Genomic DNA, 25,993 nt, shown 5'->3' with positions numbered 1-25,993 from the left:
TAGATAGATAGATGGATACATTGTGTTATATCTACATATATGTTCTATAGAATAGAACACTACTCAGTATTCTAATAGAATACTACTCAGCAATGAAAAGGAAAGAAACATCAATATACATAACATGGATTGATAGAAGATTCATGACGCTGAGTGAGCTTGACTGAAGTAATTAAGAAGAGGATAGCCTTAAACTCATATCTCAGCTCTGATCCTTTTTAACACTGGCCTCAAGTAAGCAAATTCCTCTTTCTGTGACTCAGTTTTCTCACCCATAAAAATGGGGATAATAAGTATCACCTACAATAGTGTTTGCGAGGATTCGTGAAATAAAGGCACCAAGTACTTAACCCACTCGGAGGTACACACTGGGTGCTGAACAAAGTTTATTTTTTTGCACAGTAGTTAGAGGTTAAGAACTTGGGCTCTGGAGGCAGACCAACCCAGATTCAAATCCCAGGCAGTTAACCCTGAGCAAGTTCACGATTTCTAGGAGCTTCTACAATCTGGAGAGGATGCAAGTGCATTGGTGGGAAGCCAGGCAGGAGGCGGGGCCTACCCAAAGCAGATGATCCAGAGAGTTTGGTGCAGAGATGATTTGTCCAGGTTTGGGGAGGACCGAGGGAGATGGGTGGGGGCCAGCAAAGGGTGGGGCTGCAGGGGCTGGAAGGGTCGGGTGGATTCTAATCATCTAGAAGCAGGGAGTAAGGAGACAGTGAGCAGCAGGAGCTGTGGGGCTGAGGAGCAGCACGGCCCGCCAGGGCCATGCAGTAAAGATGAGCCCAGGGACAAACGTCCCAGCTCCTTCTCTTCCTCTGTGGCCCTTCTCTTCTTGGACAAACCTGCAGGAAGTCAGAGGACAGGAGAGTCACTGCTACAGTCCACCCAGGTGAGCCTCCTGGCCCAGGGCAGGGGAACAGGGTCAGGGCTGGGACCTGGCAGGGGACAGAGGACCACAAGGGGCAAAGAGACGAACTCCACTACCTACAGGCCCAACCTCCTGGGTTCAGTAGTGACCGAGCAACTGCTGAGCCGCGTGGATCAGCATTTAGCACACAGCAAGGCTGCTCTAAGCAGCAGCCCGTGGTTACCCAGGAACCCACCCCAGACTGGTTCTCAGGGTTGGTACCAGGCCAGCCTCGCCCCGCCTCTCAGTGCTGGGAACAGAACAGAGCTGATCTCCTCCATTCTGTGTTTACTTAGAGAAAACTTGGCTGCTGAGAGCAAGAAGAGGTTGACTGTGGTTTCCTACAACAGCTGGGGGTGGGGGGGAGGCGGGGAGAAAGGAGCTGGAACATATTAGGACTCCTGAAAGCCAAGAGACCCCAGAGCCCAGGAATCTGAGACGAGCAGGCACAGAGGACAGCGTTTGCCTGCCTGCTCTGCCAAGGGATTGTGGATGTGCAGGGCTGAGCACCACGTCCCGGGACCTCATCCCCAGGAGGCAGGGCCCTGGGGCAGCACCCAGCGCCCGCTGGGTGGAATGTGCCACTCTTGGAATCCACAGAGGCTCTCACTTTTTTCAAATTGGCCTGTAAATCTCCGTATAGTTTTCAGGGTTTAGGAATTTTATTTTATCTGGATTAAAGTCATGTTCTGCTTTGGCATCGGAAGGCGTTTATGACTGTTAAAACAAGAAATGAAAAATATAGACCTGGAATCAGTGTGGCTGTCTCTTGCCAGATACACAGGGGTTTGTCCCCCTGGGGGCCAGGCTGAATTTTTCTGTCCCTGTTCCCCTGACTGCTGGGGTAGCTCTTGATAAAGCCTGGGAGGGCCAAGTGTGAGCAGCAGGCGTAAGAGCCAGGGAGGGCCGGGCAGGAAGGAAACCTTTATCTCTGTTAGGTGAGCTTTTCCACTCCCCTGAGCCCTGTTAGCACACCCTCCTGAGCATTGTCTACAGGGCTTTCTCCTGGCACGTCACTTGGCTGCACGTGGTGTAGGGGGCAGAAGACTTAAGGCTTTTGATTCAGCAGGCCTGGGATGACTTTGAACTCCCCAAATGCAATTTTGGGCAAGGTTTAAATAACTGGGATTCCAATTGCGTTTGGCCTTGTTTACCAGATTCTCTATTCCCACTGTCTTTTAGAGCACACAGCCTCACACACTAACAGACACAACACACACACCACGTACATGTCACATACAAAACACACACCCACAACTGACACAACACACAATACCTACCACGCACAACACGCGTGCATACACAACACGGGTGCCACAAATACACCACACATACATATGCTCGCTTCTTTCTTAATAGCAAAAGGTACACAAGCTTCATGACAAACACTTGGAAGGCAAGAGAGAGCATTTGGAAAAGGAGCAGAGAGTGAAAAATCACCCAATCTCTGGGCAAAGATGGTTCTGGTATTTTCCTCCCTTCTCTCTATCATCAATATATATTTCTAAAATGTAGCACAGACTACATGCAGTTTTGTTTTCTGAATTTATACTTAAAGATGACAGCATTTTTACTTTTTTTGCAGATGTTACATTGTACTTACGATAATAACAATATGGACTCCCACTTAGTAAATGTGGAGGTTTTGGCCTTTGCACTCAGAGGGACCATTCAAAACTTACTTTAGCCCATTTTTAGCTGTTATTTAATCTTGTGAGAACCTGAGTCTCCTCATCTGTAAAATGAGGAAGATGAAGGTGTTGCTATGAGAATACGTTCTGTCAAACTGAGAGCAGCCTGGGAAACAGTGTGGTCCATAGTACATGCTCAATAAATTCCTGCTCACGGCTGGTGGCTTTCTTTCCAGGAGGGTGCCATATGCAGCATTTGCTCTAAATCAGAACTTTGGGCCCCACAGCATTTGTTTCATGGTAAGCAGCTAGATGATTTTTAAACTTCTTTCTTTCCCCAAGAACATTCGACAGAGTTGGCAGTCTGTAATATGCAAAAATCCACCCAGAAATGGAAGAGAGGGACATTTGCACAAGCTGGGTTGTGTCTACAGAATTAGAAGGCACAGTTGGACTAATTTTGGTGCCTAAAAATGGGAAACATTGGAAGCATGCTGCATGAGAAACGCAGGTTCTTGAAAGTGGCAAAAGGAACCCGCGGGACTGGTTGGATCTGGGACCCTCCAAGCTACAGACTGCGCAGCTAGAAGCCACCAGATCCGGGGGGGAAAGAGTTAAATGTCCCTGCAGACCTCAGGTTAGAAATGATCTGCTCACAGGGCCTCTCCATTGTCTGGTCCCCGCTCTTTCCTCTGTCTTGCCATAGATAATTTGGATCCTGTGGCCAGCGCTCTGGTATTTGGTCCTTTGGGATTTCTGAGAGGCCCGGCCCCTGTGACCGACCTCACGTGGGCAGGCTGCACACAACTCACTTTGTATCTGGGGAGCCGAGCGGGGGCCTGGCTCGCTTTCCCCGACGCCAATCAAGCCGGGCCTGAGAATTTACGAGATGAAGGGGAACCACTTTGAAGAAAAGCGCCCTTGTCTGGGGCCGCGCCATGGCTCTGTGGCGCGTGGGGAGGTGGGGAGGGGCGGGCACGCGAGAGGGGCCAGTGCCCTGGGGACGCAGGCGGGGAGAAAAGAATCCAAGAAGAGAAGTCGGGGTCAAAAGCCTTTCTGTGAACAGGAAAGAAAGCTGAGAAGGCTGCTCCCTGCCTGCAGGTGGATGATCACAATGGCCCTTCCCCAGGGTTGCCCACCACAGCCCCTGCCTGCAGTGCCCCCAGCCTCCTCCTCCAAGAGAGAAGATCCAGAGAGAGCCAGGAGGCTCAGGTCACTTCTAGAGCCTGGCACGGTGGTGCAAGCCAGTAATCCCAGCAGCTCCGGAGGCTGAGGCAGGAGGATCGGGAGTTCAAGGCCAGCCTCAGCAATTTAGCCAGGCCCTAAGCAACTCAGCTAGACCCTGTCTCTAAATAAAACATATAAATGGGATGAGGGTGTGGCTCAGTGGTTAAGCACCCTGAGTTCAATCCCTGGTATGCGTGTGAGGCACTGGGTTCGATTTTCAGCACCACATATAAATAAATAAAATAAAGATCCATCAACAATTTTAAAAAATGTATTTAAAAAAATCATTGCTAGAAGAATAAACACAGCCACTCATGACCTAAAAGCAATAATGACAATTATTAATAATCATAATAAATGGAAACATTTCCATTACTATTTCCATAATAATAACACCTCCACTGAAGCTGCACAGCTTCTCCCTGCACAATGGCTTCATGTCTCTGAGCCTCAGTTTCTCATCTGTGAAAGGGGGCTTGAGAATAGTAAGCCCTTGGGTGCCTCCCTGGGAAGAGGTGTACACCACACTGGGAGCAGCACCTGGTACCCAGTAAGTGCTGAGTAAGTGGGAGCTAGTGTTAATAGCAATCATATTTGGTTTCAAAAGAAGTATTCTGCTTTCACTAGAGCCAAGAATAAAGTCCGTGCCGCCAATCATTCTTTCATTCATTTGCTCAGGCAACAGCAAACATTTAACAGGGCCTACTGTGCGCTGGCTGCTTTCCAAGGGCAGGCAGATGACAGAAACCAACTCCTGTATGGTGCTCACTGTGTGTTACCCTTGCTTCTCTGAAGCCCTTTGTATGCATTAACTTACATGGCCCTCAAGACCCCACGGAGTGAGACAGGCACAGAGAAGTTGAACGTGGCTAAGTCACACAGCTTGTAAGATCAGTAGCTGGGATTCGAACTGGGATCCGCCCGCTTCTCAAGACTGTCTCTTCAGCCCCCTGCGAGTCCCAAACTAAGAAAGGACATGCTTCCGCCCTGCTAGGGCAGCCCTGTCCCATAGAAGGTTCTGTAATGACAAATAGCACAGATCTGTGCTGCCCACCATGATACCCACTGGTGGCTACTGAGGACTCAAAGTGTGGCGAGCATGTGTCACATCTGCATTAATTTCAGTACAGATTCAAATTGCCACACAGGACTAGTGCTACTGCACTGAACATCAGCCCTAGGAACTCGGGTGTTGTGCTGTGACTCTGCCCAGGGCCCAGGAACACAAGGAGAAGAACACAGTCTTAGGGTGGGCTGTGGCCTGGACGGGGTGGTGAGAGGCTTTCCAGAGAAAGTCATCTCGGAGCAGAGTCTTGGGGAAAGAGGGGTTGGCAGGAGGAGAGGTATTTTTAAATATGTACAAATATGCTGGATTTCACAACAGGCCCTGTACTTTGGTGGAGACTGAAACCTTTAATCAAGACCCACAGTCCTCTTTGAGCTCACCCCCGAAGGATTAAATAGTGCTGGATTCAGGAATGTGCCCACTGTTCATTTTGGCTGCAGGCAGCTTGGGTTTGGCTTTTCCCCATCACCTCTCTAAGGATGTGAAAATACCTGGAGAACAAATTTGGAAAATTCACTGGCTCATTGGAATGCTTTGTCAACATCACAGGAAGCCATATGTCTAAGAACTGTGAACCAGCTTCAGGCAGACAAAAGAGTGGTAATAATAATAAGGATAATGAGAATAATAATGAAAAGCAGTAACCACTTATTAAGATACTTACTTTGTGCCGGCCTCAGTGTTAAGTGCTTTTGTGTATTGATCGTCTCACACAATTCTACAATCCATTCTCTGCACGGCAGCCAGAGTGGCCTTTTTAAGACATAAACTCTAAATCAGATCATGCTAGTCTGTAGCTGAAACCCCTTAAGTGGTTTTGCACTATAGTTAGAATGAAATCAAAGAGTCTTGCCCTGACATGCAAGGCCTGGCCCTGCCTGGCCCTCCTGACCTGCTTCCACTCTCCACCTACTCACTGGGTTCCAGCCCCATAAGACCCCTTTCCTGTGTACATGCCTCGCTTTTGTCTGCCCCAGGGCCTTTGCACTTGTTCTTCCACTGAACAACCAACTCCAAATCTTAACCCTTCTACCAGAGTGAAAAGCTCCAGAGAACAAGGATCTTGTTTCTTGATCACTATTGCATCCCCAGCCCCTAGAACAGTAGATACTATCACCTGATTGAAAGAATTTCTACTCTATATAGTAGGCATTATCATCCTCATGTAACAGATGAAGAAACTGAAGGTCAGAGTGGTTAATTTTGCTCAAAGCCTATGAGTTTCTCAGTATAACTCCAAAGGACCTGTCCATTTGCTCCTTGTCAACTATACTGATGCTGTTCAGCCACCCAGGCAGGAGGAGGTGGAGTTTCCACCCTTTCGCTTTGCAAACAGCACAAATTTGCATCACTTAGTCCTTTAATGCCAGAATCTGTCTTTTTAATAAGAAATCTTGGTGGGCTAGGGTGGTGGCTCAGTGGTAGAGCACTTGCCTAGCATGTGTGAGGCCCTGGGTTCGATTCTCAGCACCATATATAAATAAATGAATAAAATAAAGGTCCATCAATGTCTAAAAACAAAACAAAACCCTGGCTTGCAAAAACTATTCTTCAACAAATGTCAGTGGTGTAGCCTACTATGTGGCTAATGGACTCTATGGCTTGCAACATTCCCCAATTTCTCCCTGGCTTTTATCTTGTGTTTTGCTTTGATTATAAAAATGAGTATTGTAGAAAGCCCAAAAAGTATAGGGGGGGGGGACCCCTTCTGACCTCACTATCCAGAGGCAACAACACAGCATTTTGGTGTCTTACTGCCAATCTTTCTTCCCATCGTCTCTAAGCACAGTGTTGGAATGATCTTTGTATATAATCATCCATTCTCCTTTTATCCCTTGGCATTATTTCTAAGAGTGTTCTCATGGTACTAAAAATTCTTCATAAGCGTTGAAGCTAATGGTTGCTTAATATTTTCTCCCTTGAATACACCCAGTTTACTCAACCAAATTTCTTTAGTTTGGGAATCCCCTTTTCTCATCTTGCAAGTCAGGAAGGCCAAAAAAAAAAAAAAAAAAAAAAAAAAGGCATTAAATGCAGAGACACCCATACAACCATGACTTAAATATCAAGAGATTTGTGGGCAGTTAAGTTTCTCTTTCATCAGAATGAAAGGCACATCTGTATTTCATCAGAATAATTATTGCTATTATTTTATCCTTCTCGAGATTTCATGTCACTTAATGACGGGTATATGTTCTGAGAAACGTATGGTTAAGTGACAGTCACTGTGTGGACGCCAAACACTGTTCTTCAACAAACGTCGATGGTATAGCCTACTACGTGGCTGCTGGACTCTATGGACTAGAGTGTCATCTGGTCCCTGGTGGACCCAGCCTCAAGGCGGAGTACACGACTATATGTGAAAATTGTGGATATTCCAATGCAAATCGTGAACGTGCCTAGATGTTTTCATCCATAGCACAGGTTCGAAGGCTTTGGGTGTTTACTCTGGGCAGCATCTTCGTGGATGTCCTTTCACCTCCACCTTCTGGGCCACCGACTCTTCCCAGGGTGCAGCTGCAGCCACTGTAGCTTCCAATGCAACCAGGAGGTGGGTGGAGGTCAGACTTCGAGGTTCAGGGGCTCCACTATGTGCCCTTGGACCAGCCGCTTCTGGTCTCAGCAACTGTGAAAGTCCAGTGAAGGCCGGAAGTGCTGTAAGGATGTCCTCACCATCCAAGGACCCTCACGAGGTTGACTGAGAGGCCAGCAGGGCCCAGGTGCTCCAGCCTGAGGCTTCGCGACTTGCTCTCATTATAAGATGACCCAGACTCTGGATTAGCAGACCTGCCTGTGACGAATTCAGGAGCACCTGACACAGTGGGCACGACCCGCCTCGCAAATGCGAGTCCCAGCTTCCCTTCCAACAGAACCCGCGTGTGGGCAGCCATTTTGCTCAGTCCTGATTCACTCCGGGACTCCAGGCAACCAGCTCGCTCAGCCCCAGCGGTGGGTCTCTATTGGTCCATGGGTGACCCCACCCCTTCTTGTGATTGGTTAATCAGAGGTCATGTGACTTGTTCTGGCCAATGAGACGCGTGGGGCGTGTTGGACAGATGGGGAAGAACTCCAGGCTGCAAACCAACTGTCCCTGAAAGAGATGGTGTGACTTCTTCCTCTGAATGTAGTTCCTTAGAGTGCTGTAGCCCCCTTGCTACCAGATCAGGGAAGAAGCCTAAAGGAGAGTGGAAAAGCAGAGAGGAGGATGGAGATGGTATTAATCATAACAGTAATAGCAACAAGCATCTGTTGAACATTTATTTAGGCTTGCTAGGTACTGAGTCTTCCAAGTGTATTACAGATGCTCCTCAGATACACCCATCCTGCATTAAAGATATCGATGGGGAGATCCGGGCTGACTGATCCGCGCGGCCCGCCCCGCGGCTACAGGCGGTGGGGCACCACCGAGAAGCGACCAGCAAGCAGGGAGAAATGTTGCTGCGGATTCTGTGGAATCCTGCCGGCTGAGCCCCCACTGAGCCCCGGGCTGAGTTCGGGATTTCAGACGGGAAGGAAGAGGTACAGTTCTATCCCCTACAATGGAAACTCTACTAAGGAAACCAGTGGCCACCATCTTGGAGAGCTGAAGCAACCACTGCCACTCTCCGACAGATTGCAACAATAAAACAGGTGTGTGTTACTCGTCTGAGCTCCCATACAGCGGGGAATTCGCATAAAATCTTTCCTAGGCTTTCGGGGGTGGGATTATCAGAGCAAGCCTGCATAAAGACACGGGGAAAACTAGAGACACCTGACCTTCAACTCCCCCTCCCATTAGCGGCCAAAATGAAACCTGTCTAGCCAGCGCTGGGGGAGGGGCAAGCAGAAAAAATCAAAACAATAGAGTGCTGGGGTTCCCAATAGACACCCTCCACACCCAACAAACGGCAGGCCCAGAGTATAGTTTGAACTGCCGAGAGGCATCACTCAGGGGAAATCTGGTCTAGCAGGAGAAACCAGGGGACTAGAGGCCAGGCCCTCGCGACTGGGCGGCTGGAGACCACATGCCCGCCGGTGACAGTCCACCCGCTGCCCGCGCCACTGGGCAGCTGAAGACCACCCGCCCGCCGGCGACTGACCGCACGACTGGGCAGCTAGAGATCACCCGCCCGCTGGCAACAGCCCTCCCGCTGCCCCTGCAACTGGGTGGCTGGAGACTTCACGCCCGCCGGCGACCGCACGCCCGCCGGCGACCGCCCGCCCGCCGGTGACCAACTGCGCGACTGGGCAGCTAGAGATCGCCCGCCTGCCGGCGACAGCCCCACCCACTGCCCGCGACTGGGCGGCTGGAGACCGCCCGCCCGCCAGCTACCGGGAGCTGAAACCAACCAGAGACAGTCCAGTCCCACCCCCCCCATTCGGACACCCCGGCAAGGAGCCTGGGGCCAGCCATAGCAGAGAGGTGACGTCACTGGAGCTCGGCCGTCGGAATTCCTTCCCAGCGGAATCCACTTTAGCAGGCATAGTCTACCAACACAAAGGAGAGACAACAGAGATATACAAAACCAAAACAAATCTATAGAAGAGAGCAGAAACACAGCAATCAAATAGAGCTGGAAAGTAACGTGAACATCATGAAAAAACAAGGGAAAAAAGGATTACAAACAATGCAGGACAACTTAATTCTACAGGAGGACCTAGAAGCATCAGAAACAGGGATAGGGAAAGAACTCAAGGCATACCTATCTCAGATGGAAAGGAATATTAGAGAAGACATGAGGCAGCAAGTCCAAGCAATAAAAGTATAATTTGAAAATGAATTAAACAAACAAATTCAAATGGCAAAGAACGAGCTTTACCAGGAGATAGAGATCTTAAAAAAAAATCAAACAGTAATCCTAGAAATGCAGGAAACTATAAACCAAATTAAAAACTCAAACGAGAATATTACAAATAGACTAGATCAAGTAGAAGTCAGAACATCAGATAATGAAGACAAAGTTTATCAACTTGAAAAGAATATAGTCAACACAGAAAAGATGCTTAAATCCCACGAGCAATCTATTCAAGAGATATGGGATGTCATAAAAAAAACCAAATTTGAGAGTCATCAGGATAGAAGAAGGCATAGAGATTCAAACCAAAGGAATGGACAACATATTAAATGAAATAATTCTAGAAAACTTCCCAGAGATGAAAGATGGAATGGATTGCCAAATCCTGGAAGCCTACAGGACCCCAAACATTCAAAACCGTAATAGACCAACTCCAAGACATATAATTATGAAGATAGCCAACATACAGAACAAGGAGAGAATATTAAAAGCTACGAGAGAAAGGAGGCAGATTACATTCAGGGGTAAACCAATTAGGTTAACGACTGATTTTTCATCACAGACTTTGAAAGCGAGAAGATCCTGGAACAATGTATTTCAAATGCTGAAAAATAATGGATTCCAATCAAGAATACTGTATCCAGCAAAATTAAGCTTCAGATTTGACAATGAAATTAAAATCTTTCACGATAAACAAAAGCTAAAAGAATTCGCAGCCAGAAAACCAGCACTGCAAAGCATTTTGAGCAAAATACTACAAGAAGAGGAATTGAAAAATAGTGCCCAAAACTAACAGCGGGAGGTATCTCAGTAAAGGGGGAGGAAAATAACCAAAAAGTAAAAACTAGCCAAACTAAAATAAATAAATAAATAAACATGACTGGAAGTACAAATCATATTTCAATTGTAACCTTAAATGTTAATGGCCTAAACTCACCAATTAAGAGACATAGGCTAGTAACCTGGATCAAAAAAACAAATCCAACAATATGCTGCCTTCAGGAGACTCATATGATAGGAAAAGACATACACAGGCTGAAGGTAAAGGGTTGGGAAAAATCATACCACTCACATGGCCCTCGGAAGCAAGCAGGAGTGGCCATACTCATATCGAATAAAATCAACTTCAAACCTAAGTTAATCAAAAGGGATAAAGAAGGATACTATATACTGTTAAAAGGAACCATCCACCAACAAGACATAACAATTATCAATTTATATGCACCAAACAATGGAGCTGTAATGTTCATAAAACAAACTCTCCTCAAGTTCAAGAGTCAAATAGACTACCACACAATAATTGTGGGTGACTTCAACACACCGCTCTCGCCATTAGACAGATCCTCTAGACAAAAACTGAATAAAGAAACTATAGAACTCAACAGCACAATCAATAACCTAGACTTAACCGACATATATAGAATATATCAACCATCATCAAGTGGATACATGCTCTTCTCAGCAATAGAAACAATAAGAGAGGTAAATAGAGAGCCTACATCCTGGGAACAAATTTTTACCCCTCACACTTCAGATAGAGCCCTAATATCCAGAATATACAAAGAACTCAAAAAATTAAACAATAAGAAAACAAATAACCCAATCAACAAGTGGGCCAAGGACCTGAACAGACACTTCACAGAGGAGGATATACAATCAATCAACAAGTACATGAAAAAATGCTCACCATCTCTAGCAGTCAGAGAAATGCAAATCAAAACCACCCTAAGATACCATCTCACTCCAGTAAGATTGGCAGCCATTATGAAGTCAAACAACAATAAGTATTGGCGAGGATGTGGGGAAAAGGGTACACTTGTACACTGCTGGTGGGTCTGCAAATTGGTGAGGCCAATTGGAAAGGAGTATGGAGATTCCTGGGAAAGCTGGGAATGGATCCACCATTTGACCCAGCTATCGCCCTTCTCGGACTATTCCCTGAGGATCTTAAAAGAGCGTACTACAGGGATACTGCCACATCAATGATCATAGTGGCACAATTCACAATAGCTAGACTGTGGAACCAACCTAGATGCCCTTCAATAGATGAATGGATAAAAAAAATGTGGCATCTATACACAATGGAGTATTATGCAGCACTAAAAAATGACAAAATCATAGAATTTGCAGGGAAATGGATGGCATTAGAGCAGATTATGCTAAGTGAAGCTAGCCAATCCTTAAAAATCAAATGCCAAATGTCTTCTTTGATATAAAGAGAGCAACTAAGAACAGAACAGGGAGGAAGAGCATGAGGAAAAGATTAACATTAAACAAAGACGAGTGGGGGGAGAGAAAGGGAGAGAGAAGGGAAAGCATATGGAAATGGTAGGAGACCCTCAATGTTACACAAAATTACATATAAGAGGTTGTGAGGGGAAAGCGGGGGGGGGGGGGAAACAAGGGAGAGAATTGAACAACAGCAGATGAGGTAGAGAGGGAAGATGGGAGGGGAGGGGAGGGGGGATAGTAGGGGATAGGAAAAGTAGCAGAATACAACAGTCACTAGTATGCCATTATGTAAAAATGTGAGTGTGTAACCGATGTGATTCTGCAATTTGTATTTGGGGTAAAAATGGGAGTTCATAACCCAATTGAGTCAAATGTATGAAAGATGATATATCATGAGCTTTGTAATGTTTTGAACAACCAATAAAAATATATATACTAAAAAAACAACAACAAAAATAAAATGAAAAAAAAAAAAAGATATCGATGACTTGAGGCCTGGGGTTGTGGCTCAGTGGTGGAGCGCTTGCCTAGCACGCATGAGGCACTGGGTTCAATACTCAGCACCATATTTAAAAAACGAATAAATAAAATAAAGGTATTGTGTCCATCTACAACTAAAAAAATTGAAAATTAAAAAAAATATATTGATGACTTGAAAATGCATTTGATACCCCAACCTACCAAAGAGCATAGCTTAGACCAGCCTGTCTTAAACACCCGTGGAATGTGTAAATTAGTCTACAGCTGGGCAAAGCCATCTCCCACCAAGTCTGTTTTATAATTAAGGGTGGAATAGCTCCTGTCATTAATTGAATACTGAAAGTAAAAAATAGAAAGGTGATATGGGTATACTTTCACACCATCAGCAGGTTAAAAAATCATAAGTCCAAATAAGAATAAAAAAACAACCATAACAAAAATAGGTGAGTTGAACCATGTTAGGCTGGGATCCTTTGCTTTTGCTTTAGTCAGGACCATGGCCCTCCCAGTTTTCGTGGCCCATAAGCTCAGAATGTTTTTCCATTTTTAAATGCTTGAATAAAAATCAAAAAGAATAATATTTCATGATATAGGAAAATCTGTATGAAAATCAACTTCCAATGTCTAAAATAAAGTTTTATTGGAATACAGCCATGCTCTTTCATTTACCTACTGCCCATGACTGCTTTCATACTGTTAAAGGCAAGGTGAAGCTGTGGGGCAGAGAACACATGGCCCCCAAAGCCTCAAATATTTACTTTCTGGCTCTTCATGAAGAAAGTTTGCCCACCTTTGCTTTGGCATTCACAAACCTGCAAGTTGTGTAGTTATGATCCTGTTTTTGATAGATGAGAAATGGAGACTCAGAGAAGGCAAGTAATTTGGCCAAAGTTACACAGCTAAAGCAGTGGACTTGAGATTTAATATCAAAGGATCTGGCTCTGGAGCCAGTGAGTTATGTTAACTATTTTGGAAAAGACCCTGGATTCCCAATTCTTGTGTTGAGCTCTTGAGTCAACCAGCCCTAAATGTGCCTCACCTTTAGGCTTCCATGACATTATCATTATTGAAGCCACTGTTTGTTTGTTTGTTTTTTAGAAAGAGACGTATTTTTTCTTTTCCTAGTTGTAGTTGGACACAATACCTTTATTTTATTTGTGTATTTTTTGTTCAACATGGTACCACTGAGCCACAATCCTGGCCCTGTAGAAGCCACTTGGAGACTGCATTTCTGTTCTTTTCAGGTGAAAGCATCCTAGCTGATGTCACAAGGAAACACATTAAAAAGATAAGAGCAGCTGGCTGTGGTGGCTGTGCCTATAATCCCAGCAACTTGGGAGGCTGAAGTGGGAGGATTGTAAGTTTGAGGCCAGTCTGGGCAATTTACCCAGAGCTTCTCTCAAAATAAAAAATAAAAAGGGCTGAGATATAGCTTAGTAGTAGAGTGCTCATGAGCGAGGCCCTGCATTCAATCCCCAGGACACAAAAGGAAAAAAAAAAATACCAACAACATAAGAGGAGGGGACTGGGAACATGACTCAGTGGTAGAGCACTTGCCTGGCATACTCAAGGACTTGGGTTTAATCCCCAGACTGTAGAGAGAAAAAGGAGAGGTCATCGCGGAGAGTAAGGCCAGCAAGCCCTCAGCTTCCTGGACCAACTGCCTTTTATCCTTGCTTAGAGAATAAAGTCTTTCTTTCTTCAGACATTTCCAGGGTCCACAAGGTCTTCCCTTTAAAAGGGATTAGGAAGGAAATCCTATTTTAGAATTGCTGCTGCTTTTGGCAATTTGCAATATTAGCCTGATGAGGAATTACACTTGCTAATAAAATATCTCAAGTTGGGTTGAGTCTCATTGTGGCAAGTGCCGTAGTCATAGCCTGTAGCAGCGACTTCTGGGCCCGCGCATCCCTCCCTTGGCTAGAGCCCATGTGGAAAATCAATTTCCTCTAAATGTTTGAAGAATGACACAGAAGGGACCTGATTTCTTTTCCCTCTGCTGGAGTCAATCTGGAGACACTGAGCCTATAAAATGAATGAAAATAGCTACGGTTGCAGGATGCTGGGGGCTGGGGCTAGGGGGGTGCCGAGCTAAGCAAAGCCCGATCGCAAGCTCTGAGTTCTGGCTGTTTTGTCCTGAGCCCAGAGGCAATATACGTTTGTGTCCCCAACTGATGCGCTACTAAAAAGTCACAGAACAGAAGGAATTTCACTTCAACCCAACAATCTCACTTCTAGGAATCTCTGCCACAGAAAAATTCCCACGATCATGCAACAATATATGAACAGGGTGTTCCTTGTAGCCTGGTTTATGATGGAGAAAAACTGGAGGGAAGATAATTATCTGACAAGAAGGGACTGGTTAAACCAATGGTGATCTACCCATGTTCTGTAGACATTAAGAAAAGAGATAAGGCTGTGGGTATTCAGATGGAAAGATTTTTTGATATGGTATTGAGAGGGAAAAAGCAAGTTGTAGACATATATATGAGTTCATTTTTGTAAAAAAGCAATAACAAAAACTTCATTCGTGATGGGCACATTCATACGCAGAGGTTTGTACATGAATAGAGAAAGGTCTCACAGGGTATACACCAGGTTGTAGATGGTGGTGGCTAAACCCAAGGGAAGGAACTATACAGATAATTGGGAAGATTTCCCTTCTATATTTAGATCTTTTTGTTGTTATGGTGTTTTTCTGTTGTTGTTGATACCTTTTTGTGGTTATTACGATGACGTAGGCAATGGAAAATAAATTAGCTTTTCGGTTTAGCCAGCTAGCACTGTGCTAGACACAACACCATTTTTTTTTTTTGGATATTAAGGATCAGGACTCAACTCCATAGCGCTGAAAATCCAATCTAGCCACAGATGCATGTCTGTTACACAGCCTCAGTGATCCATTATAGCTCTTTCTAATCAACAGTTGCCATAAAGGGACTTAATACTTAGTAACTACCTACCAAACCAAAACATCCTGTTGCCAAGGCCAGAGTTTAATGATTAACTTTAATTTTTTTTTTCTTTTGAACATTTGGAGATAATACACAAAACATAAAATGTACCATTGTAAAGTGTATGTTTCCCTGGTATTGAGTATGTTGACAATGCTAAACCACCATCTCCAGAACATTCCGGAACATTCTCAGTTGCCCCAAATGGAAACCTGATACCAATTAACTAGTTACTCTTCAGTCCTTTCTTCCTGTAGCCCCTGGAAATCACTAATCTGCTTTCCATCTGTATGGGTTTGCCTATTGCAGACATGTCTACATGTAAATGGAATCTCTCAGGCGTCACCTCTTACCACTGTTTTCTTTTACTGAGTGTAATGTCTTCAATGTAATGTGCTACATCCATGTTGTAGCACAAGCTGGGCGTAGTGGCACACACCTGTAATCCCAGCAGCTCAGGAGGCTGAGGCAGGAGGATCATGAATTCAAACCAGCCTCAGCAAAAGCAAGGCCCTAGGCAACTCAGTGAGACCCTGTCTCTAAATAAACTACAAAATAGGGCTGGGGATGGGGCTTAGTGGTCGAATGCCCCTGAGTTCAAAAAAATAAACAAACAAACAAAAAAAACCCAAACAAATAAAAAAATCTCATGTTGTAGCACCTGTCAGTGCTTCATTCTGTTTTATTACTGAATAATATTCTAAGGTGTGGGTATACCCGCAAATTGTTTATTCATTCATCAGGTGGTGAAAGCGTTGGATGTTTTTATCTTTTAGATATTATGAATAATGCTTCTATGAATATTCCTGAACACATTATTTTTGTTTGAACACCTGCTTTCAATTCTTTGGGGTAAAAATGTAGGAGAGAAACAACAGGTAATTTTTTGTGCTGGGGATGGACCCCAGGGCCTTGTGCGTGCGAGGCAAGCGCTCTACCGCTGAGCCACATCCTAGTTCGAAATTTAGTTTTGAAACCCCATAAGTCTGAATTCCTGACCAAGAGGACATTCCACAAGTAGGGAAGATCTTTCTCTGAGTGTCTCTATTTTGTCCCCTGAGTTTAGGCAGTTAGTTAATAGACAGATGCAGGTGATTGTTATATAATTTACTTATATAGATGATGATTTAAAAAAACCATCTCCAAAGATTTCACTTCTTTTAGAATATTCCAAATATTTCTATATTATGTGAGCACTTTGGGGAACTGTTATCCAAAATACATTAATTAAGTGATTCATTCAGGATTTCTCACGGAGGTTTCTCTGTCTATTGCACTTGTGGAAATCCAACCGTTGTGACTGATCCTGGCGCAATGAGCATCAATACTGAATCGGTCAAGGTCAGACCAGGTGAGCCGGGTTCTGACATGGGCTCTTGTTGAATGAGAGCTGAGAACAATCAGCCCATTTTAAGGTGGGCTCAACTTACTGTCTCAGTCAGCGTTTTCCTTGCTGAAAGATCTGACCAGGACCATTGGCGAGAAGGAAGAGCTTATTTGGGGGCTCATGGTTTCAGAGGTCTCAGCCCGTAGACAGCCGGCTCCATTCCTCAGGGCTTACCATGAGGCAGAGCATCATGGCGGAAGAGTGTGGCAGAGAGAAGCAGCTCCCATGATGATCAGGAGGTAGGGAGATGGGGGGAGAGGGAGAGAGAGACTGACTCTATTCGCCAGATACAAAATATATATCCCAAAGCCACGTCCCCAAAGCCCACCTCCTCCAGCCACACCTCACCTGCCTTCAGTCCCCACCCAGTTGATCCCATCAGGGGATCCATTTACTGATTGGGTTAAGACTCTCATAACCCAACCATTCCTGCTCTAAACCTTCTTGCGTTGTCTCACACCTGAGCTTCTGGGGGACACCTAATAGCTGAACCATGACATTTACCATCTTACAAACAGTCATTGAATTTCTTTGGGACCTGGGTTGAAGTCCCAATTGTGCCGTTGATCTCACTCACCTCGAGAAAGGTACCCGGCCCTTCTGAACCAACGACCTGTTGTAGTACTCACCTGGTGGTTGTTTCATGCATTCAGGAAACATTTATTGTACACCTATGGTATGCCACGTATTGTTCTGAGTGCTGACCAGGACAGATCAGAACCCCTGACCTTGTGAAGAGAGATGAACAGTAACCATCACAAATAATTGCAAGATAGTTAAATGGTGGAGGTCTCTGAGAACATCAATAACAAGAGGGCTGAGGGAAGGACCTAGTTTTATTTTTATTTATTTACTTGGTACTGAGGATTGAAACCCAGGGGTAAACTGAACCCACTTTCCCACTGAGCCCCATCCCCAGCCCTATTTACTTATTGATTTATTGAGAGACAGGGTCTTGCTGAGTTGTTGAGGCTGGCCTCCGAATTTGTGATCCTCCTGCTTTGGCCTCAGTCCCTGGCATTTACAAGTGTGCACCACGGCAGCTGACTCTGGAGGACTGGATTCTAAATGGTGTGGGCCGCAGAAGATCCTCTAGGGAGGTCACATTTGAACAGACTGAGGGACAAGGCATGTGGATACCTGGGGGAAGAGGAACAGGTAGTGCCACGGCCCTGAATCAGGACATTGTGCTGGATCTGTGGTACAGCAAGGAGACCGGTGTGACTGGGCTAGAGGAACAGTGGTAAAAGGAGCTAATCCTCCCGTGGGCCACAGTGAGGATTTTGGAGTTTCCTTGTAGCCAGACGGGGAGCCCTTGGAAGTATGGTCCTCAGCTGATTTAAGTATCAAGCCTTATTCAGTCTGCTGTGTGGAAAATAGTTCAGAGCCGAGTTGCGGTGGCACACACCTGTCATCCCAGCAGCTCGGGAGGCTGAGGCAGGAGGATCAGGAGTTCAAAGGCAGCCTCAGCAAAAGCGAGGTGCTAAGCAACTCTGTGAGACCCTGTCTCTGAATAAAATACCAAGGAGGGCTGGGGGTGTGGCTCAGTGGCTGAGTGCCCCTGAGTACTGGGCTTGGACCAGTGAGGTTGATGGCCGTGCGTGGGGTGGGGGTGGGGAAATGGTCGTGAGTACACTCTGCAGGTAGAGACCACACAGTATCCAATCAGGAGGATTAAATAAGATACTGAAGGCAAAGCTCTAGGCACAGAGTGCGTATGTCGGTAGGACAGAATAATGGCAGATGTGATCATCATGGTGGCTGCAGAGGGTCCCCAGCAGGTTTGATCTGGAGCCGGTAAGGAAAGTGAGCTCCAGGAAGTGTGGTTCACCATGAGTCATTCAAGGCCACCAAAGGCAACAAAGCACCTAACCACCCGAGCCACATCATTTAGACCCAAAGAAGAGAGACTTCAGGGCCGAGTTTTTCAGATATCTGTACAGAAAGCATCCAGAGTCAGGAGAACGCTGCTGTCTAGAGTCCCTGGCTTTGGGAGTGTTTACTGGCAATGTCATCGCAGCCCAGGTATTTATATTTGGGGGGTTTTCAAACTGATCTGCCAACTCCAGAATCCCTTGCAGGAGGAAGCAGCGGTGGCCAACAGACAGTTGGATTCCTTTCAATTCACCTTCTCTTCGCTCCAAACTCCAGAGACAAGAAAGAGGTCAGCCTGAGAATGCTAGTGAGGGATTCTTCCAAGGGAATGCCAGCTTCGCTCCTCCCTCCCCCGGCCACCGGGCCTCCCTGGAGCCTGCTGCCAAGCTCTTCCCATCGGACATCTGGCCTCAGCAGGGAGAAATGGAGACCGAGGCCCTGATTTTGGTTTTGACGTCAGCAAAGGGAAGCCTGATGAAATTAATCATCAGCACTAATGAAAATCCACCCACCACCTCGCTTTCTAGGCCTGACAGAGGGCCCACTCTCTTTTTGTCTTGTTTTGCTCTGGATTAAGTTTTGATATGATTTTTTTTAGAGTTAATTAGAAGATAATAACACCAGCAAGCTTGCGGCAAATTATTTGTATCTGTACTGAACACTCACTCCGTTTTCGCGAGCTAATATTTGGCTTGTCAAATGTGTTTATTAGTCATTGTAATTAATTGAGCCCAGGTACCTTTACTGGTGCCATAGGTAGAGTGACAGGAAGGTCCCCACCACCCTGCGTGAATCCCTAAAAAGAGAACTTTGGGTGGACAGGTCCTTCCTCAATCTTCTCTCTTTACCCAGCTTCTCTCTTCCCTACGGGCTCTTTTCTATGAAACCCTCCATCTCTTTCTGTCATGGCTCCTGACAGCTTTTGTACCACCAGGCCTGGCCTCCTTGTCCACGGGACCCCTTACTCAAAAAACTTAACACATTTCAGCGTGGAACTGCAGGTAGAGACCACACAGTATGAAATGAAAATGGCCATTTTTCTCATTTGCCTCATTTTTCTCATTGGAGCCAAGCTTGGGGACCTATGTGGCTGCTCAGGTTTATGACCTTGAAGCTGGTCCTGAGTGCCATGGATCACTTTTGTCCTCCCCGCCCCCACAAAGAGAACACCCCCTGCTCCAGAAGGTGGCCCATCCGTCTTCTACAGCTTGAAGAGTGCCTAGCAGTCAGGCATGGCAGCGCACGCCTATAATCCCAGCCACTTGGGAGGCTGAGGCAGGAGGATCGCAAGTTTGAGATGAGTTTCAGCAACTTAGCAAGACCCTGTCCAAAAATTTTAAAAGGATGTGGGGGTGTGGCTTGGTGGTAGAGTGGCCCTGCGTTCAGTCCCCAGTATCACAACACAAAAACTCCAGTACTCAGCGAAGAAAGTAGAGCTCCAGGAGTGACCAGAAGAACTTTTCAAATGCTAACTTGGAAGATGCCAAGTGTGAGCCATGCAACTCTCTACACCTATGGAGGGTGGTAGTGCATTTGCCAAAATCCATCCAACTATGGGCTTAAGAAGAAAGCATTAAATTGTGTCATTACACATCAAGTTAGAAAATGCCTAAAAATCCCAACATTGGACTGGGGATATAGCTCAGTGGTAGAGGGCTTGTCTATCATGTGTGAGGCCGTGGGTTCCATCCCCAGTACCCCCAAACCAAACCAAACCAAAACAACAACAACAACACAATAAATCCAGGCATCACCAATTAAAAATCCTACCAAACAACCAAATTAAAAAATAACAGAAACAAAAAACCAGCATCTCTGCCTTATCCTCAATATAAAGGCTGGTTGGTCACACACCACTCAAGGTCCTTTCCAGGGCCCTGCTTTGTGTTTTCCAGCCTCCCTCCCAATTCTTCTGTGGCTCCCTACTGTCCAGCCATGGGGAATAGGGAATGTTCAGAATGGCGCTGGGGAGGACATGGACAGAGTCCAGGGGGAGAGGGGTGGGTGGGCAGGGGGCATCTTGGTGGGTTCTGAGCACTACGTACCCCTCCATCCGGAAGCCATCCAGTAGTTTCCCTGGCACAGACAGTCACATTGGCACACACCTGCTGAGCAGGGCCCCACTGCCTCACAGGAGGGCCTCCCTGACCAACGCCTTCTGCCTTGAAATCTCAACTCAAAGGTCTTCTCCAGCCAACCTTGTTGACCTGCTTGGTCTCTTGGCCGTACCTCTGTAATAGCATTTGACACACTCTCCTAGGTGAATGGATGTGGTCTCAGTCTTCCCTGTCTCCTGAGGGCAGGGACCTTCACTTTCTGTCCTCCGAGTCCAGCAGGGTGCCTGGCACACACAAGCCCAGGTGCAACATATGCGTGAAGGGACTCTCCATTGTCTTTCCAGCACTGAGCACTGGCAGATGCGTAGGTATGGCTGGATGAAGGGACAGATGGGTGACGAGTGCATTTCCTCTTTGCCTTATTTTTATGGCACTGGGAATTCTTGGCATCTGGGTGTGGAGAGAGAACATGGCAGCCACAAAGATGGAGACTCTGGACTCGGGCAAGCTGCAGGAACCCAAGCTCTTGCCCGTGGTCAGGTTTGTGCCTGTGACTTGACCTCCCCCCAGCATCCGATCAGGTGGTTATGGACCTGCCTGTCGGGGTTGCTGAGAAGCTCAAAGGAGACACGGCCTGTGGAGTACTTAGATTCTGGCAGCTCTGACTGGAAGCAAAATTGAATCACGTTCACCGTGGAGCCTGAATCAGTGACAGTGGTCACCAGACGAAAAAGGGAAGAAGTCACCGCCCATTGACAGCTACCCTCACATAGGCACCTCTGGTTTTACCTCCTGTGATCTACCCAGTCTCCTGGGTCAGATGATGGCACAACACAAGTGAAAATGTCCCCCAGTCAGGAATACCACCCTGGAAACTCTGAAAGACAATGAAAATGGCCATTTTTCTCATTTGCCTCCAACTTCTGGTCTCTACACAGGAGGATACCAGTTATATCCACCAGACAGAGAGAGAGAAAGAGAGAGGACCCAAGGGGGAGGTGGTCCTCTAGCTCAGCAAGAAAACTAATTTGTTGATTGTCTTCCCAACCAAAAGGTTCAGCCTTCCTGGATGATCTGCCCAAGAATAATTCTTGGCTAACCATGACGTAAATGGGTCCCACGGCCTCCTCCATCCACCTCCCTCCAAGCCACGGCTTCCCAACCAAGTCCGAAATTTCCAGGCAAGGGCAATTTTACATCCTGCATAACAACTCCGAGTCCAGAAGCAGACAGGTTGACGTTCTAATCCTACCTGGAGCAGTTAGTTCCTGGCTGTGAGATCTTGGACAAGATTGGGAACTACCCAGAGTTTTCATTTCCTCTCCTGTCCAGAGAAGAAAGAAGAGTGTTGCTGGCGCTTGGTGGCACACACCTGTAATCCCAGCGACTCGGGAGGCTGAGGCACGAGGACCACAAGTTCAAGGCCAGCCTCAGCAACTTATGGAGGCCCTAAGCAACTTAGTGAGACCCTGTCTCTAAATAAAAATTCTAAAAATAGCTGGGGATATGGCTCAGTGGTAAAGTGCCTCGGCATTCAATTCCCAGTACCGCCCCCCTCATCCCCCCAAAATCAAATAGCAAGAAAAATAAGAGCAGTGTCCATGGTGAAGGGTATCTGTGAGGACATATGTGACAGTTTCTAAGTGGCAGAACTTGGTGGTGAGTTCATTAGGTGTTGGGTGCTCTTTTACTCCTAGTTTTCAAAAGAGGAAGTAGGGTGGTGAAAGTCGTAAGGCAATGAGACAGTGGGCCCTACAGACCTGCAAAACTGGGAAGACCCTGGTTGGATAAACCACCTGGTGTGTCACCGACATCATCTGGATTGGCCAGCTGAAAAGGGTCTCCTGCCCCCTCCCCAAAGATCCAGGGTCCAAGACCTAGAACCCAGGCATGTGATCTTATCTGGAAAAAGGAACTTTGCAAAGCTAATCAAGTTAAGTTAGAATCTGGGGATGGGATCATGTTGGATCAGGGTGGGCCCTTAATCCAATATCAAGAGTCCTTCTAAGAGAAGGACAGGGGACACACACACAGAAGGCCACAGGAAGATGGAGGTGGTGGGGAGAAGAGTGTAGCCACACGCCCAAGAAGCCAGTGACCACCAGAAATTGAAAGAGGCAAGCAAGGGTCCTTCTGAGAGTCTTCAAAGCCGACGCCTTGGCTTCAGACCTCTGCCCTCAGAAACTGTGACAAAATACGTTTCTGTGGTTTTAAGCCACCCAGGGTGTTATGATTTGTTTGTAGCAGCCCCAGAAAAACTCCCATAACCTGTGGCATTTTTGATGAGGAATATATCAACCCGCTGACCCTGGGAAGCTCTGAGGATGAGGAGATCATTCTACAAGATTCCCGCCTTGAGCTAATTTGGTAGAGGCCAGGGTGGACTCGTGAAGAGCAGACAAACTGGGGTTCACATTGCAACTTCCTCTTCAATAGCTGTGTGATCTTGGGCCCATGACTCAACCTCTCTGAGCTTCGGTTTCTCTGTATGAAAAGCAGTAAACCATACTTCCCTCGGAAGACAGTGGGATGATTCAGAGGACATTTGATGGGCCCAGTTTGCAGGAATTGCTTAAGTGATGGCTGCCAAGGTGGCCAAACCTTTGGGGCAAATCCATCTATCACCTCATGCCACGTGGTAAGCTGCTACCGTGGGCTTGTGGCATATCCCTGGATCCGAGGAGCCAAAAAGTCAAATGGCCTGAGTAGGTTGAATGGGCGGCTGTGGCCGGGTGTGGTGGCACAGGCCTGTAATTCCAGCGACTTGCGAGGCTGAGGCAGGAGGATCCCAAGTTCGAGGCCAGCCTCAGCAACTCAGCAAGACTCCACCTCAAAATACAATCAAAAAGGGCTGGGGATTTTATAGCTCAGTGGTACAGCAATCCTGATTCAATCCCGGATCCCTGCCCACCCCTCAAAATAAAAATCTGTGGCCACGGCCTGATTAGCACGGTTCTTTTCCTTTGAAGGAAAGTCCTGGCTCTCCTGAGTGCTTTGTGAAATCATCAGCCATCTGGGCTGGCACTTTATTGTTCCTTGGGAAGCCAAAGGGGACAGAACACCTTGAAACTCAGCCCCACGCTCCCAAGGCATCCTGTGTGTCTGCTTCGAACTTAACACGAGGCAGCGACTTAGAGACAAGCAGGGCCGAGCCCACAGCGGCTCCTTCTCCCACTTCCTGAGCCCGAGAGAGCTCAGTGGCCTCCACCACCCATGACCCTCCTACTGACTGGCTAGAAGGGGCACATCCTTTCCACTCAGTTAAAAGGACATTCTTCCAATGAGAGCAGGTCATATTTCAAACTGCATTGCCAAAGGTATCAGGAGCCAGTAAAAGGGGGCATTTAACACCGTATTTATTTTGACTGGCAAAACAGGTCATGGCTGTAAAAGAAACAGCTCTTGGGAGTGAGGCAGGCTCGCCGACTCTGGGCTCAGTCTTTCTACCCACACACACACTGTTTAAAGCATTCCGGAGCCGCTGCCAACTTTCCTGGCAGGGCTCTTATTTCTTTACATGTATGTTACATTCCATCTGTTTAACGTGCTCTCTGTGCCATTCGTGAATTCTGGCAGGGCCTGGCAAGGTGGCATGGCGTGCTCAGGCCTGTTCTAGGCCAGAGGGGACCTGGGGCAGAGGGGGGGGGGGTGGGGACAGAGGAAGGAGTCCTGCTTGCCTTTGGCTCCGGGGACCTGGAGTTGCAAAGACCCAAGGGGGACTTGTACTGCATTTTTTTTTTTTCCAGATGCGGTTGGGTCATGTGTGCATTTCATTTGGCCCAGAGATATTTTGGGGTACAGATTTCTGAGACACAGCCAGGAAAAAAAAAGAAAGAAAAGAAAAGAAAAAAAGAGAAAGATAACATTAGGAAAACGTATGCTCATGAATCTGAGGTTGGCCCGGAAACATTCCAAGGCCTTGAATGCCCACACCTGGATCGGATGGTCCCAGCGCCCTCCAGGAAAACCGAACACGATCTTCACATTAGTCTCAAGAACCATTAAGGGCTAGGTCGGTGGAGCCGGGGCAGCGTGCTGGGACTTGGATCCAATTTCATCCACTTGGAAGACAGGAAGGCCAGGTTTTATGCCCTGCCAAAACATCTGGTGAATTCAGTTAAAAAAAAAAATGCACCCAGTCCAGGAGGGGAGAAAACAGAACCCTCTAGAAACTGTTGGTGGGTATTGGATGACAGAAACAGGGCTCCTGGTTGAGTAGAGATCTGCAGGATGGGGCCGTTAGAGAAAGGAAGATGATGGGGTTAAAGATGGAAAGGTTCAGCTGGGTCTGGTAGCCCACATCTCGGGAGGTTTAGGCAGGAGGATCGTGAGTTCAAAGCCAGCCTCAGCAACTTAGCAGGGCCCTAAGTGACTCAGAGAGATCCTGTCTCTAAATAAAACCTCGTAAAGGGCGGGGAGGGGCTGGGGCTGGGGCTCAGGGGTAGAGCACTTGCCTAGCATGTGTGAGGCCCTGGGTTCGATCCTCAGCACCACATAAAAATAAATAAATAAAATAAAGGTATCGTGTCCATCTACAATTAAGAAAAAAAAAAAAAAAAGACTGGATGTGGCTCACTGGTTAAGCACCCCTGAGTTCAATCCCAGGTACCCTTCCCCTCCCCGCAAAACGAAAGTTTCACACTTTAAGAAAAAGTTGAGTGCACCTTTCTTGAATTCAGCCAGCGGTACAGACAGAATCTGCCTGCTCAGAAGTGCAGTTACTCACCTGCATCCCAAGGGATGGCACAGGGCACAGGACCCCTAATGAGAACCAGCCGCGGGTGGAATAAATGGAGTGGGAATTGTGTAATCCCAGTTGGCCCGTTGTAGGAACAGGGAGGAGGAAGGAGCACGAGGAACAGGCTTCACATGTGATTCAGGAGGTCCTGGAGCCCGTCCTGACCCTCTGGGTTGGAATTTCTGACTCTCTACTTCGCCTTGACTCAGAATAGGAAACCGTATCCTGACCGCGCGGTTCTTTTTATAGAATCGACTTTCTTGCCAACTTCCTCCAGAGCGCAAGATCATCCTTCATGGTCTCTAAACAATACGCCAATCATCAGATGGAAGTGGGTGGGTGGGGGGGTGCACTGTCCTGTTTGCACCAAACATAACCCAGGCCCAGAGCAGAAGACAAACAACGAGGCCCGGCTTTGGCTTCCCCACGGGGCCTGGTAAATACAACATGTTCTTACAGGTTGGGAAACCGTCTGGCTCATCTTTGTACTTTCTCTCTCTCCCACTTCTTCTAACTTGGATCTCGTAGTTCTGCCTCGACGTGGGCCAAGTTCACATTTGCCAGTTGCCGGCTGGATAATGGATGATTTGTGAGATTAGTAATGGGCCAGGGATGAGGAGAAGGCAGCCAGGCATGGACTCTGGCGTAAAATGACTTCCCTTGG

The 25,993-nt window shown here is 46.8% G+C and overlaps 1 long non-coding RNA gene across 1 annotated transcript; it reads right to left on the bottom strand.

Moving 5' to 3' along the window:
- Positions 1-355: 355 nt before the first annotated feature.
- On the bottom strand, positions 356-25,537 carry LOC139706991 (uncharacterized). The gene is made up of 2 exons (XR_011708640.1): positions 25,318-25,537; positions 356-842 (listed from the first exon to the last, which is right to left on the bottom strand). It is a non-coding gene; the product is annotated as an uncharacterized lncRNA (long non-coding RNA).
- Between the last annotated feature and the right edge of the window lie 456 nt (positions 25,538-25,993).

The sequence above is a fragment of the Marmota flaviventris genome, chromosome 1 (assembly GCF_047511675.1).
Source record: "Marmota flaviventris isolate mMarFla1 chromosome 1, mMarFla1.hap1, whole genome shotgun sequence".
NCBI classification, from domain to species: Eukaryota; Metazoa; Chordata; class Mammalia; order Rodentia; family Sciuridae; genus Marmota; species Marmota flaviventris.
Note: the sequence above shows the minus strand (reverse complement) of the source record. Positions and strands in the feature narration are given on the sequence as shown.